Source organism: Sylvia atricapilla, chromosome 2 (genome assembly GCF_009819655.1).
Source record: "Sylvia atricapilla isolate bSylAtr1 chromosome 2, bSylAtr1.pri, whole genome shotgun sequence".
NCBI lineage: Eukaryota > Metazoa > Chordata > Aves > Passeriformes > Sylviidae > Sylvia > Sylvia atricapilla.
Genome location: NC_089141.1, coordinates 99,370,071 through 99,382,089, shown reverse-complemented (window position 1 = coordinate 99,382,089; position 12,019 = coordinate 99,370,071). Strand labels below are relative to the sequence as shown.

Here is a 12,019-nt window from a genome sequence, read left to right as displayed (position 1 = left end):
ATCAGCCGAGTGAATAAGCCTATTCCAGAGCCCAGTTATACTTAAAGAGAGGGTGTAATGAGGCAACCCTTTGCAGGAGGCAGATGTGCTGGGGGCTGTGCACTTAGTGAAACTCCATCCCCTTTGCACACCCTGCTTCAGGGGTGCAGGATGCATCCAAAGATTGCTGTGGCCAGCAGCCCCATGCTAGGCTCTGCTTAGAAAAGCCCTTCTACTCCAGCGTTACCGTGGTTCACCTGTCATTTTAGCATATGCCATTTTTTCTAGCTATTTAATGTTAAAATGGTGACTTTTTCCTGTGTGATTCAATGTCATAAGACAGCTGGATGAACATCCAGCTTTGCATAAATAGGCCTATGCCAGCAGCAGTAGAATTAAATGTGCTCATCCTCTTCCTCAGCTACTGCCCAGGTCAGCAGTGAGTTACTCCCTGCTGTGTTTGTGTGCAAAACATTGCAAGAAAATTAATTCTGAGGAAGACCAGATTATCTCAAAGACTAGGCAGCCTGGCAGCACATCCAACTTCATCATGCAATTTAGTGCATAAATGTTTCATTGAGGCAAGTGCTGAGTCTGATGTGAATTTTATTTATAGCTCTGTATGTCTTGAATGTACACTTCCCCCAGTGTACTCGTGTAACAACTGGAGCACCCAGGGGGTTTAAGCCTACAACACTGGTAAAAATCTAGAGTTGCTTCTTTGCTGTTCATGTCCCACATCCATCAGCAAGCTCAGTACTTTCAAAGCACCTCCCTCTGTGGCTGCTGCTTCCCAGTGATGGCAAAGAGAGTACCAGGCTTACCCAGCAGGGACACCGGAGTCTGGAGCTCCTTGAAGGTGGGAAAATCACTCAGTTTTCAGCAATTGTGTTCCCTCCCAACCATGCATATACCCAGACAGTTCCCTATTTGCCAGTGGCAAACCTCACCAACAGGAACAACAAGTAGCTATTTGGATGAGCTACTTTCCTGTCCCATCTTTATTAGCAATTGAAAAATGCCCATGCAAAGGGACTGTGTTTGTGGGGCAACTGTTCATTGCAAATAAGGCTACTGGCTCATCAGCTTTTCCAGCACCCAACTGAACAATGGCAACCTCACTGTAACTCCAGTGACTACACCTACCAGCATGGGTATGCACACAATTTTCCTCATACCTCTAGAAAAAGGTACCAAGCAACTTGCAGCTATAGCAACTGGGACGTACCTCAGTGCCCTTGGAAACCCCAGTCACACTGGCAGGAGCAAGATGCCATGCTCTTCCCCCACCAAGTCAGTGCCAGAGCAACACCTGACAGTGATGAGTTTCTCTTCTAAAGCTCTTTTGCTGGGGCAGGGACATCAGATGATGGGAATGTGACAGGCACTCTTGTTCCTCAGCACTGTAGAGGCTGCTGAGGACCATCCCTGCCTGTGCTTCCCTGTCCTTCCCTGGGCAACTGTCTGTGGTCCACCTTCCCTGGGACAAGTGAGAAATGAGGCCGTCTTCACTGAGCTTTCTAAGCAGATCTCTTGTGTAAGGCAAGGGATGCTCAACTCAAGTGAAAGAGGAAACTGCATGCCAAACCCCCTGTCTCCTCACCAAGTACATCTTGGGGATTTGTTCAGGTCTGGGTAGTATGCCCCCATCCTTGGCCGCATCTTTTGTTCCTGTTTTCCTGGGGCATTCTACCATTTGTGAGGGTGCTGTTTAGGGCAGACATTTGTCTTTCAATCTTCACAGTGCCCACTGTCACAGGGCCATGGGTGATTGATGACCCACTTTAGGGGCTTTGCTCCTTGGCTACTTCTCTCTGGGAGCCTGTGCTGGAAAATACAGTTTGTAATGGCCTTGTGCATCATTATTTCTTATGCTTTTATCAGGGCAGAAATCCAGAGTATTTCTGAAGAGTTTTTGTGTTGTGCAACCTGAGTTCAGGATGGATGTGAGTGGAAAGTTCCAGTGACACAGACCCCAAGAGATGGTTTGGGCAACCGGTCTGGACCTGAAGCCTGGATCAGCACATCTGCCCTGCCACTGGCACTTGCACATGCAAATCAAAGCCAGTGCAACTGCGTCTACGCAGGCTGCAGCTGCCCTCCAGAAAAACAGGAGGGGAGACATGACAAAACAAGTTAAGTCTTTAGCTACATGTGGGCAACAGCATGTGTACAATTATTATTCTGTTCTGCACTCATGGACAGACAATTTAGCAAATTTTTCAAACTCAAGCAAAAAGGCAGAAACCTTACTGACAGCCGAATCTGTTGAGAAAGACCACAATCTTTTATGTTCTTTGTATTGTTTTATTTCCTGCCAATACAATGAAACCTCTCATGTTTCAATTACAGTTTCTCAGCACATCCCTGTGGCATTTTTCTGCCTTGCATTATACTACACAGGGAAATAACAGCTATTCAGGAGAAAAAAGGGCAAGTGGGCAAAATCCCATCCATATTTGGCATTCAGGTAGCAGGAAAGATTAAAATACTGGAAAGCATATGATTTGGATGTCATTTCCAGGAGCATATCCCTGAATTTTGCATTTACCTGATGTCTGGTTGACTGGCACAACAGACATAATTCAAGAGGGCTGGGAGGCGTGTGGTTCTTATACACGTAAGAAGATTAGGCTGTTAAGCAATATGCACTTATGTGAAGAGTACCACATGCTAATCCCATTCTTGGCTTTGCTGCTTTCAACCACTGCTGGTGGTGTTTGAACGTATTTTAAACTGCTTTTCCTAACTCTGTCAAATATGTTACAGTGGCCAGAATGGAACTTCGTATTTCAAAGTAGTTCAAAGCTGTCACTGCAGGATAGACAATAACCTCTTAGAAATACAGAGTACTTTATATGTTCAAGCCTCCATTCTTGTGAAGTTTCCCTAGCCAGCAATTTCTTGCTTTCCTTTTATTCCTGTTCTCAGGTCTATGCTTTACACAGCCTCCAAGAGTGCCCTGCAGGGTAATGGTAAAAAACCCAGGCAGACAACATGGCAGTCCTCCCTGGCAAGCTTAAGGCTACTGTTAGGTCAACTATTCTGCAGGAATATTAATTTCATATTCGATTCAGATTGCTGCCACACTCCATGAGAAAACAAAGAGCTAACTAGCCTATAAAATAGTGAAGGCATAAACAGTCTTAGATAAAAACCCAAACCAGAACTATTTTAAGGTTACAAGACCTAATGGTAAGGATGGATTGTTACAGCAGGGATGATACAACATCCCACATATGCACACATCTGTATTTCCAGAGCATGGGATTGAAATCAGTGTCCCAAGAGAGCCCTTTCAGTCCTACAAGCTGAATTAGTTGAAAGCCCTTCTTTCAATTTGACACACTTTCAACACAGATTTCTTCCCATGTTGACCCTTCACATTTCTCCCACTCTGGATACGCAGCAAGATAAAGTCTCTTATCTCCAGCAGTGTAGTGTGTGGTCTCAATAACACACTTCGTAGGTATGCTTTTAGACATCCTTTGCAATTCTCTCCCACTGCTCCGCTGTTTTTCTCCTGTACTGACTCAGCCTGAATCACTAAGAAGCTGGCCTGAGTTGCTCCAGCAGGTCACCATAATGCTCTCCTTTTTATCATGGGGAAGTGTGCTGTTCACTGTGATGTTGCTTTCAGATCAGTCACCTTGATTTCACATGCCAGCACTCAACAACAAAGCTCTACAAAATTCATTTACTGTTCTACCTACCTTAGTTAATGCTTACCTTCAGGATCTTGTGAAAAAAAATATCCTATAGACAATTTTATGGTAGGTCAAACTGGGTTTTGGTAGCAGTTTTAGGGTATCCTGCCTATTCTTCTACTCAGATTATTCAATTACCCTGCATATTTCTGTCTGAATATTTGCACCTAAAGTGGTCATTTTCAAGTAATAGCCTTTTAAGTCTATGCTGAGCATCCTCTTTTCAAAGAAAAACAGAGACTTGGTCATTGCAGCACCTATTTCCACATCAGCATCCACAGTATGAACAACCTCTCCACATTTGTGAACCTAGAGACCATCAGTAAAACATCATGAGTCTTGAAAAAGCACACTGGAAAATGACACTCAACAAAGAATATGCTGTGCTTGCCACATCAGAAGATAAGATTCAGATGACTTATTGCAAGTACAGCAAATGTATTTCCGTTTTCCTTGAAATTTTCAAAAACTACATCCTTCCATCTAAGCTCTAAGACTTAGTCTCCATACCTTCTCTTGACTGTTAGAAGCAGCATTTACAATCAAAGATGCTAGTTTGCACAGAAAATGAATGAGCCGGGCCCCTCTTCCCTTCTGCTGGCACTGTCTGTAGGCTGAGGAATCAAACCCCCAGGAGTCAGCAACAACAAGCCATGTGTTAGGAGTAGAGATGGTGGCTTGTATTTCACACTTCTTCCTTCCCATCAGTCTTTTTCAGTAAGCTTGGCTAGATGCCAATCATTGGATGCCACTTAACTGCAAGTCGAGGTAAATAGCAAGTTTCTTCCAATTCTATTTAGTAAATACTATTCAATACTATGTATATAAATACTATTACAACATATCCCTTTAAATTACTCACATCCCTTCAGGGAGAGACAGAAAGTCAAGCATCTCAGTAGGACCAAAAGCAACTATTTTTTTTCTTCCTCCGGAGAAATATTCTTGCGCTCCTTCAGCTCTGCAGAGGGACCTGCTCTGTCTCTTCATCCTTATCTCTAATAGCTTCCTCCCCTGAATGGTAAGGCAGGGTGTTTCTTGGTACAGGCAACAAAAATCCCACGTTCTCCTCCACAAGGTTTCTCTGGAGCCACCCTGATGGTGGCACAGAGCTGGCTGGCACAGGGGTGCAGTTACAGATACAACCAGTTCATGGTGTAGCTCTGCTTCTTTCAGTACAACTCTTCCCAGTCCTCTACTACCAGCCTCCTCAGATGTTTGGTCTGGCTCTGGCCTCCCAGGCCATTTACCTGAAGCCCAGTTTCAGACAACCATCTGAATCAGCCCACAGATCACTGAACAACAGACTGGACTGGGCTGTAAGTGACCTTAGAGATCACCTAGTTCCAGCTCCTTTCTGTGGGCAGGAACACTTTCATTAGACCAGACTGCTCTGGGCCAAGAGAAGGGTCCTCTTTCCACGCTGTCCTTCCCAGTCCCACTTCTGATGGGACACTTGTGTTAAACATTACAGCAAACTGGGCTGTAAGAGTTCAGAGAAGCACACTGAGAACAAGGACAGCTGAACTGCAGTTTCATTTGTTGAAACAATAGGGAACACAGCCCTTTTGTTTTGTAAGGGGAAGGAGAGCTGCCTCAAAATAAGGATTTATGCCCCTTTCACTTCTATATTTTCTCAAATGAATTGTTTTTAATGAAAAAACCTGATTAGGATTTAGGGAATCTTAGAATTCTCGTGAGTCCCTTCCACCCACCCTGTGATGCCAAGCACATGTTCCAGCACCCCTCACTGCCAGAGCTCCAGCTCTTACCCAGGAATTGCAGCCTCTGTCCTCCAGGCCTTTGGAGTTTGAAACTAGCCCTTAATCCCTAAAGCATGGATGTACTACAATATATGGAATGGCTTGTATTACTTACAGTACTTCATATACACAGACAAAAAGACTTCCTATACAAAGACACCAAGATACACTGGATTACTTTTTAAAGAAATCCATCCAGACAACATTTGGAAACTCTGTCAGTGATGTTGTATATCTAGACTGCAGGATGAATAACTTATGTCAAGATAAATCATTTTCCCACTGTTGTTATTATTTGAATAACATGTTCTCAGCTTACTCACCTTAGGCATTAAATATTTTTCTGCAGACTCGCGCTGTTTTTTTCTACTGCATTTCAAGCCCTTGCTTACCTCAAATGGTCCACAAGCCTCAAATGGCAAATGCCAGCTTGCAAATTTAACCAGGAGGTGAGCATTGGCAGCTATATCCCCTTGCATGTCCCTGCAGAGGCGCAAACCTGTCTCCATGCCAGCTGGGGTGCCCCTACGGCTCATGCTGACCCACTAACTCCCACTTCCAAGTGAGACATCACAGCCAATAGCAACTAGTACATAAAATGCAGCATGAAAACATTGAAGCTAAAATAAATTTTAAAGCATTTACTTCTTTTAAAGTGTCATAGGGTGCTAATAAAGATCATAACATAGGCTAAGCTTCATTGTTATGGCTAATATGGCTTTATGAGCCCGAACCATATCCTATTGTTTGTACTTGCGTTTATATTATTAAGCCACATATTCATGCACAAAACCTAATTGAGTTCTGACGGGGTTTCTGAAAAGCCACATCTGCTGAAGAGCTTCAGGGTTTGTCAGAGGCTGCAGGGGTGTGGACCACTCTCTGGTGAGAGCTGTCATCCAGAACATAGCTGCAAACAGCTAATTCTTGCACATTTGTAACTCCTCTGCCTTCGTGCACACATCGGACCCGGTACAAGGCAGCTTTCAACACGTCGGCTTTAGCACAGCAAATACACAGAGCTGCAAACAATTGCTCCCTTAATGTTCATATAAAATGATTACTTTTTAAGTGTGGGCAGACATTTTATTATGGCCGTGTACCAAGCCCTGCACATGAGGAAGAAAACCAGAAGGCATGGCTGAAATGGCAACGTTTCATTGCATTCAGTCCAAACCAGAGCAGAAATGTCAGGTGTCAACACCTACTGGCAGCTATCAAATACCACCATGGAATCACTGCACTGACAACAACACCAGGCAGGAAGTCTTCAAACTCTCAGCTGTAAGCAGTGATGAAAATGAAATAAAACTAATCTGCAGAAAATAAGCTTCTTGAAAAAAACTCCACAGGAAAAGGAATAAAATTAGGAAATAACTTTCAGGAAAGGAATATGGCAAAGAACAAAGGAGAGCAGGGAGGAGGGCAGTGGGAGAAGGGAGAATTGTCATTAAAGTTATCATGCAGAAAGTATAAGTTAAAAGTGGGGCCACTGAGTAGCAAACGGTGTTTGACCTTAATGTATCGTGTATCAAGTGGAATGGTAAATCAGGGCAGAGGGCACTCCAGGGACACTCAGATTTATTCACAATGAGCAAAGTTGACAATATTTCCAAACATAAAGAAGCAGACAACGGAAAGTAATCACAAAAGTAACTTTCCTCAGGGGAGATTTGTCTCCCTGGAGAATTTTTGTAGCTAACAGATAGGCTCCTCACTGATTTTATGTACAAATGAGCCTCAGAGAGATCTGAAGAGTCCTCTAGCAGCACCTGTCCCCCTGTGTTCACTGTGGAAGGACCATGAGAAGACTGACTGTGAGGAGCTGACATGTTTTGTCACCACCAGGAACCAAGAGGGGAGACATCACCTTTATGGGGTAACAGAGCTGCCTACTTGGAAACAAATATGAGTCTGCAAAGCTGTAGATGGCTTCTCACATTTAGTTGTTGAATACATTTAAGGACAAAGTAAAGCATAAAATTGGGTCATAGACAGGCAAGCTACTGATGCTGCATAAGGTGAGTTTTAATTCAAAAGGTGAAGCATTGCCTGAGAAACTGAACAAAATCATTTTTATGAAGGAAGGGATAAACACACTCATAAATGAGACACCATAGTCTGGGCCAGGTGTGCAATTTTGCTGTCCGTCCTTCGTCCTTCCTGAGTCATGGATCTGCCTGACTTCTCTGAACTCTCCAGCTCTGCCAGGACATCAGGTCTGGCCCTAATTGGCCCCCTCCCACTTCACTGCCTTCTCTTCTCTGCCCCTCTTCTTTCTGTATGGATTTTCCAAGTGGTGTTAAAAAAAGGAAGTTCTGGAAGAGGTGCCAGACTGCTCTAGAGGCTGAGATGCTGTACATGCTGAACAGTGAAAGGCAGACAACACCCACGGATACAGCACAGCTCTGATCTGGCAGGATCTGTGGAAGGGGGGAGGAGGCAATTGCTCCTCACATCCTTTCCGCTCCTGTAGCATCTGCCAGCACAGGCGGAGGGGGAGACACCCCAGCCAACTTTTTTTTTTTTTTTTTATGATATGGATCTTGTTCATAAAGTCAGAGACATTTTATATACAAATACAGATCAGTTCCCTGCCATCTGCTTATTTCTGTGCAGCATCTAAAGTGTCATAAGGGTGTTATAGAGAATATGAAAACAAGGTCTTACCTCTGCTGCTGAGCAGAAAAAAAGAAAAAAAGGAGGAAATACAGGTGTTGGTATGCAGTGAAAGGCTAAGAACTGATACAGCATTTCAATTGTGGTTGCCTGGGCTGCTGTTTGTGGATGGAATTGGCTTGATAGGTGGATATGCTGGCACATCCCTACTCTGGGCATGGTGCAAGTTACCTCCTGGCCTTCAATAGCTATCTGTTGTCCTGCCAGGGACCTCCTTGCTCTTTCTTGGTTTTCCTACTTGTGTGTCTTAAGAGCAGAAATCACCCTTTTATGCTAAACATTTGCACATACAATTACAGGCCCTGCATTTCATGTGCTAGTCCAGGAATACTTCACTGGTGAGTCTATTCAGTGTTATGTTACAGATAAAAGTAGTCCTTATTCCCCACCAGGACATGCTCCAAACCTTTGCAGATGAGCTGTGGTCTGTACTGCCCAGGCTGCAGTTTTGGACCCACAAAACTAGAAGGGGTTCCTACAGCACAACCAACCTTCAACATTTACAAGCAGCTCCAAAGTACTGCACTGGATAAAAACCAGCTGGTTCATTACTCAGAATTAACCCCCCCTGGTCAGCATAGAGAAAAGAGCCAGGTTGCCTGGTCTCACCAGAGCTCAGACCCACATGGCAAGGGAACACACAAGAATTCACTGATCATCTACCAGAGTCATTATCACTCAAGGATTTTTAACTATTGCATTTAAATATAGTTAGTTCTGATAAATCAAGATTGTTTCTCTCACTTGCCAGTTTGATAATTTCATCTTCATTTTCATTCACATTAGTAAGTATTGCTTTCCTCCGGGATGCAGTACAGTAAGCAAGGGTGAGGTCTGCTAGGCAAGGTTTTGTTACAAAGTAATTTCTGAAGTTTGGGTATTGTAATACTTAACCTACTTCAATTGCATCCATAAAAAAAGGGATTCTGTGCAAGAACACAGAAGAAAAAATACCTAAAAAGTGCAACCACCACTTAGCTAAGAAAATGGCATTAGGCAAAGATTAATTTGAATATTTTTCATTTGAGTTATCCTTTATCCTATTTATTAAAACTCTGATTCCTTCTGTCTTTGTAATATTGCACAGCAGCAACACTTTACAAATACCATAGTGCTTCTTCTCTCTACAAGGGCCAGAGCAACCTCCACACAGCAGGTACAACTCTCCCTATTTTTATCTAACTGTTACATGTACTTCTGGGATGGGAAAGCTACAACAAAAATTCAGCCCATCAGAAGAACATATGTAAACTTAGAAGATTCTCATTTAGAGTCATACAACTTCTTTTGCAGATACTTCTACATGACAGTGGAATAATTTTCAAGGCTTTAAGAAAGTTCTGTCACTACTGAAGTTACAGCCACATCCATGATAACTTACAACTAAGGGAAATATTTGCTCAAGGGATGGCTCAAAGACACTCATCTTCCTTCCCCTTTGATGCCCTTCTGTGGACACTCAGTGAGTGTAGGATGATGTTGCTCCAGAAATACTGCAGCCAGAAGAAACTAATAATAACCCAAGTGCCAGAAATGCCTCACAGAAACAAGCCTTGAAAAAGGACTGTGGACAGAAACACCTTTCTCACCCCATTAAAGAACAACTGAGATAGATATGGTGCCCAAAGCTCAGCTTATTCATACAATCCCCAGGGCAATTTTTGTATTCAGAGACTCTTTATTTGGAGAGCAAAATGACATTAATTTGTTGCCTACCACAGAAAGCACAACTTTGCAACAACAATGTCACTGCCTGGTTTGTGTTGATTCATTTATCCCAACAGGAGGAAAATGTCTCTTCCTCCAGCCAACTCCACACTCACCCCAGAACCCCTGCCACAAGCTGAAGACCCATTGAACAATAGCTCTGAATTTTCCAGCCTTTCAGCTGTCATCATGGCCAGCCATGCTGATGGGGACTCAAATAATCAGGTAATTAATCCTCCTTTAACATGAAATCAGGGAGACTTGGGACTAGCTGTCCATCAGATACGTATCTCAGCAGCACCTAACATTCCTATCCAGGTGCCTACATAACACTGATTTTAAGATTACAGCTGATGATGACCAGAGTTTCGTTCTGCATTTTGTACTAGCAATCTTCCACTTGGATGAGATGGTCATGGCAGGAGGCTCCTACAACTTGAAAACATTCTATTCTATTCTATTCTATTCTATTCTATTCTATTCTATTCTATTCTATTCTATTCTATTCTATTCTATTCTATTCTATTCTATTCTATTCTATTCTATTCTATTCTATTCTATTCGTTCCTATTCTATTCGTTCCTATTCCTATTCCTATCCCTATTCCATTCTACCCTACCCTAACCTATTATTTCTTACCAACATGACAAACACTGCTAATTTTATACCTAAGCTTCAAATTCATAATATCTCCCAGTGTGACAGCTCACTGCATGCAGGACCTGTGTAGCACTGTGTTGGCAGGTCATGAACCTATACAAGGCAGTGTATTGTGAACATGAGGCAGTGACCCTCTGGAAATAATCAGGGTCTAGCTAACTCCAGCTGTGTAACCTGGGGTCATCAAACTGTGAAAGTTCTTCAGGTTTTAATGCAACAAAATTACTTCTGTCTTTATACAGTACATTATATTGGCAAAGCCGCTGCAGCCATGCTGACAGAACTGCATTTTAGCAGTCAGTCTACTCTTTGCACCTCCATATTCTTTAAAAAGTACATGATGCTGATAAATGGTAGCAATGGCTTTGGCTGGCACACTGGTCAAAGATCACACTCTTTTCAGAGCTTTGTCCCATACCTTTGCACAAGCAGAAGTGAATTGTGAAGAAAATCAGCTTCAGTACATTTATTCAGACTTGTTTTGGGGAACACAAGCATTTAGATTCAGACACGTGAAAGGAATTTTAAAGTGTGGGGCACTACAGTTTATATTCTTATCTTCGTTGACTGCAATTTCCTCCCTTGAGCTTCCCCACTTGACCTACTAAGTAAATACCTCTTCCTAGGAAGTACAAATTTCCACCCAGGAAAGCTGAAACCCTTTTCATGGAGTCCCAAGCTCTTCAGGATTGCTTTGTTTGCCAAATCTTATTCTGATAGCCCACAGACCACAATTTGTAATATAAATAAACTTTATCACATCTCTTGGAGGTACCACCAACTGCACAGTGCCTCTGTTTAAACAGCTGCCAAAAGATCAAGGCAGGGCTCTGCCTGACTCCAAAAAAGTTTCCAATAATCCCATGGAGACTTCACTGTGATGCTGGCACCAGAAACAACCTGGGACTCATAGGCTACCTGGGTCATGTAATCACCTTCCTCCAGAGAGGATGAGAGACTGCAACAAGGCCACCTCGGGGCAGGACAACTGGTTTGGAAAACAAGCCAGGCTTACTGAAAGGATCAGGGCAGAGAAGATGATTCTTGAAAAGTTGCCAGTAAGTGTAGGAGTTGTGAAGAGGCATCGTAGAAAATGCAGAGGAAAAACTGCATGAATTGTAGAAAGTAGAAACCCAGTGCAAATTCAGAGCATGGCACTAGAGTAAACCACGCTGACACATCAGCCAGCCTTGGAGTAGGCTAAACACTTTCTGCTACATTTATGCAGTTGTGTACAATTTACAGGCTTTTTTTTTTTGGTTTTTGTTTTGTTTTGTTTTGGTTTGGGTTTTTTTTTTTTTTTTTTTTTTTTTTTTTTTCTTTTCATTTTGCCTCATATGAATTGACACCTGCCAAGGCAGAAAGGGGCAGTCATATGTTGAGACAGAACAACTCAAGACAAAAGATTTTATCAAATTTGGGAGAACCTATTTCCTCTCAGGTATTTGCTGGACTCCTCTAACATTGAAAGAGTGAAAAATTATGAAAGGCAGGTTTAGGATGTAAGACAGGGCAGTCCAGAAC

The 12,019-nt window shown here is 42.8% G+C and overlaps 1 protein-coding gene across 1 annotated transcript in view; it reads right to left on the bottom strand.

Annotated features, from left to right (window-relative positions):
* NHS (NHS actin remodeling regulator) overlaps window positions 1–12,019 on the bottom strand; it is a 47,491-nt gene that overhangs the window by 31,004 nt on the left and 4,468 nt on the right. The gene's annotated exons all lie outside the window — the stretch shown is intronic.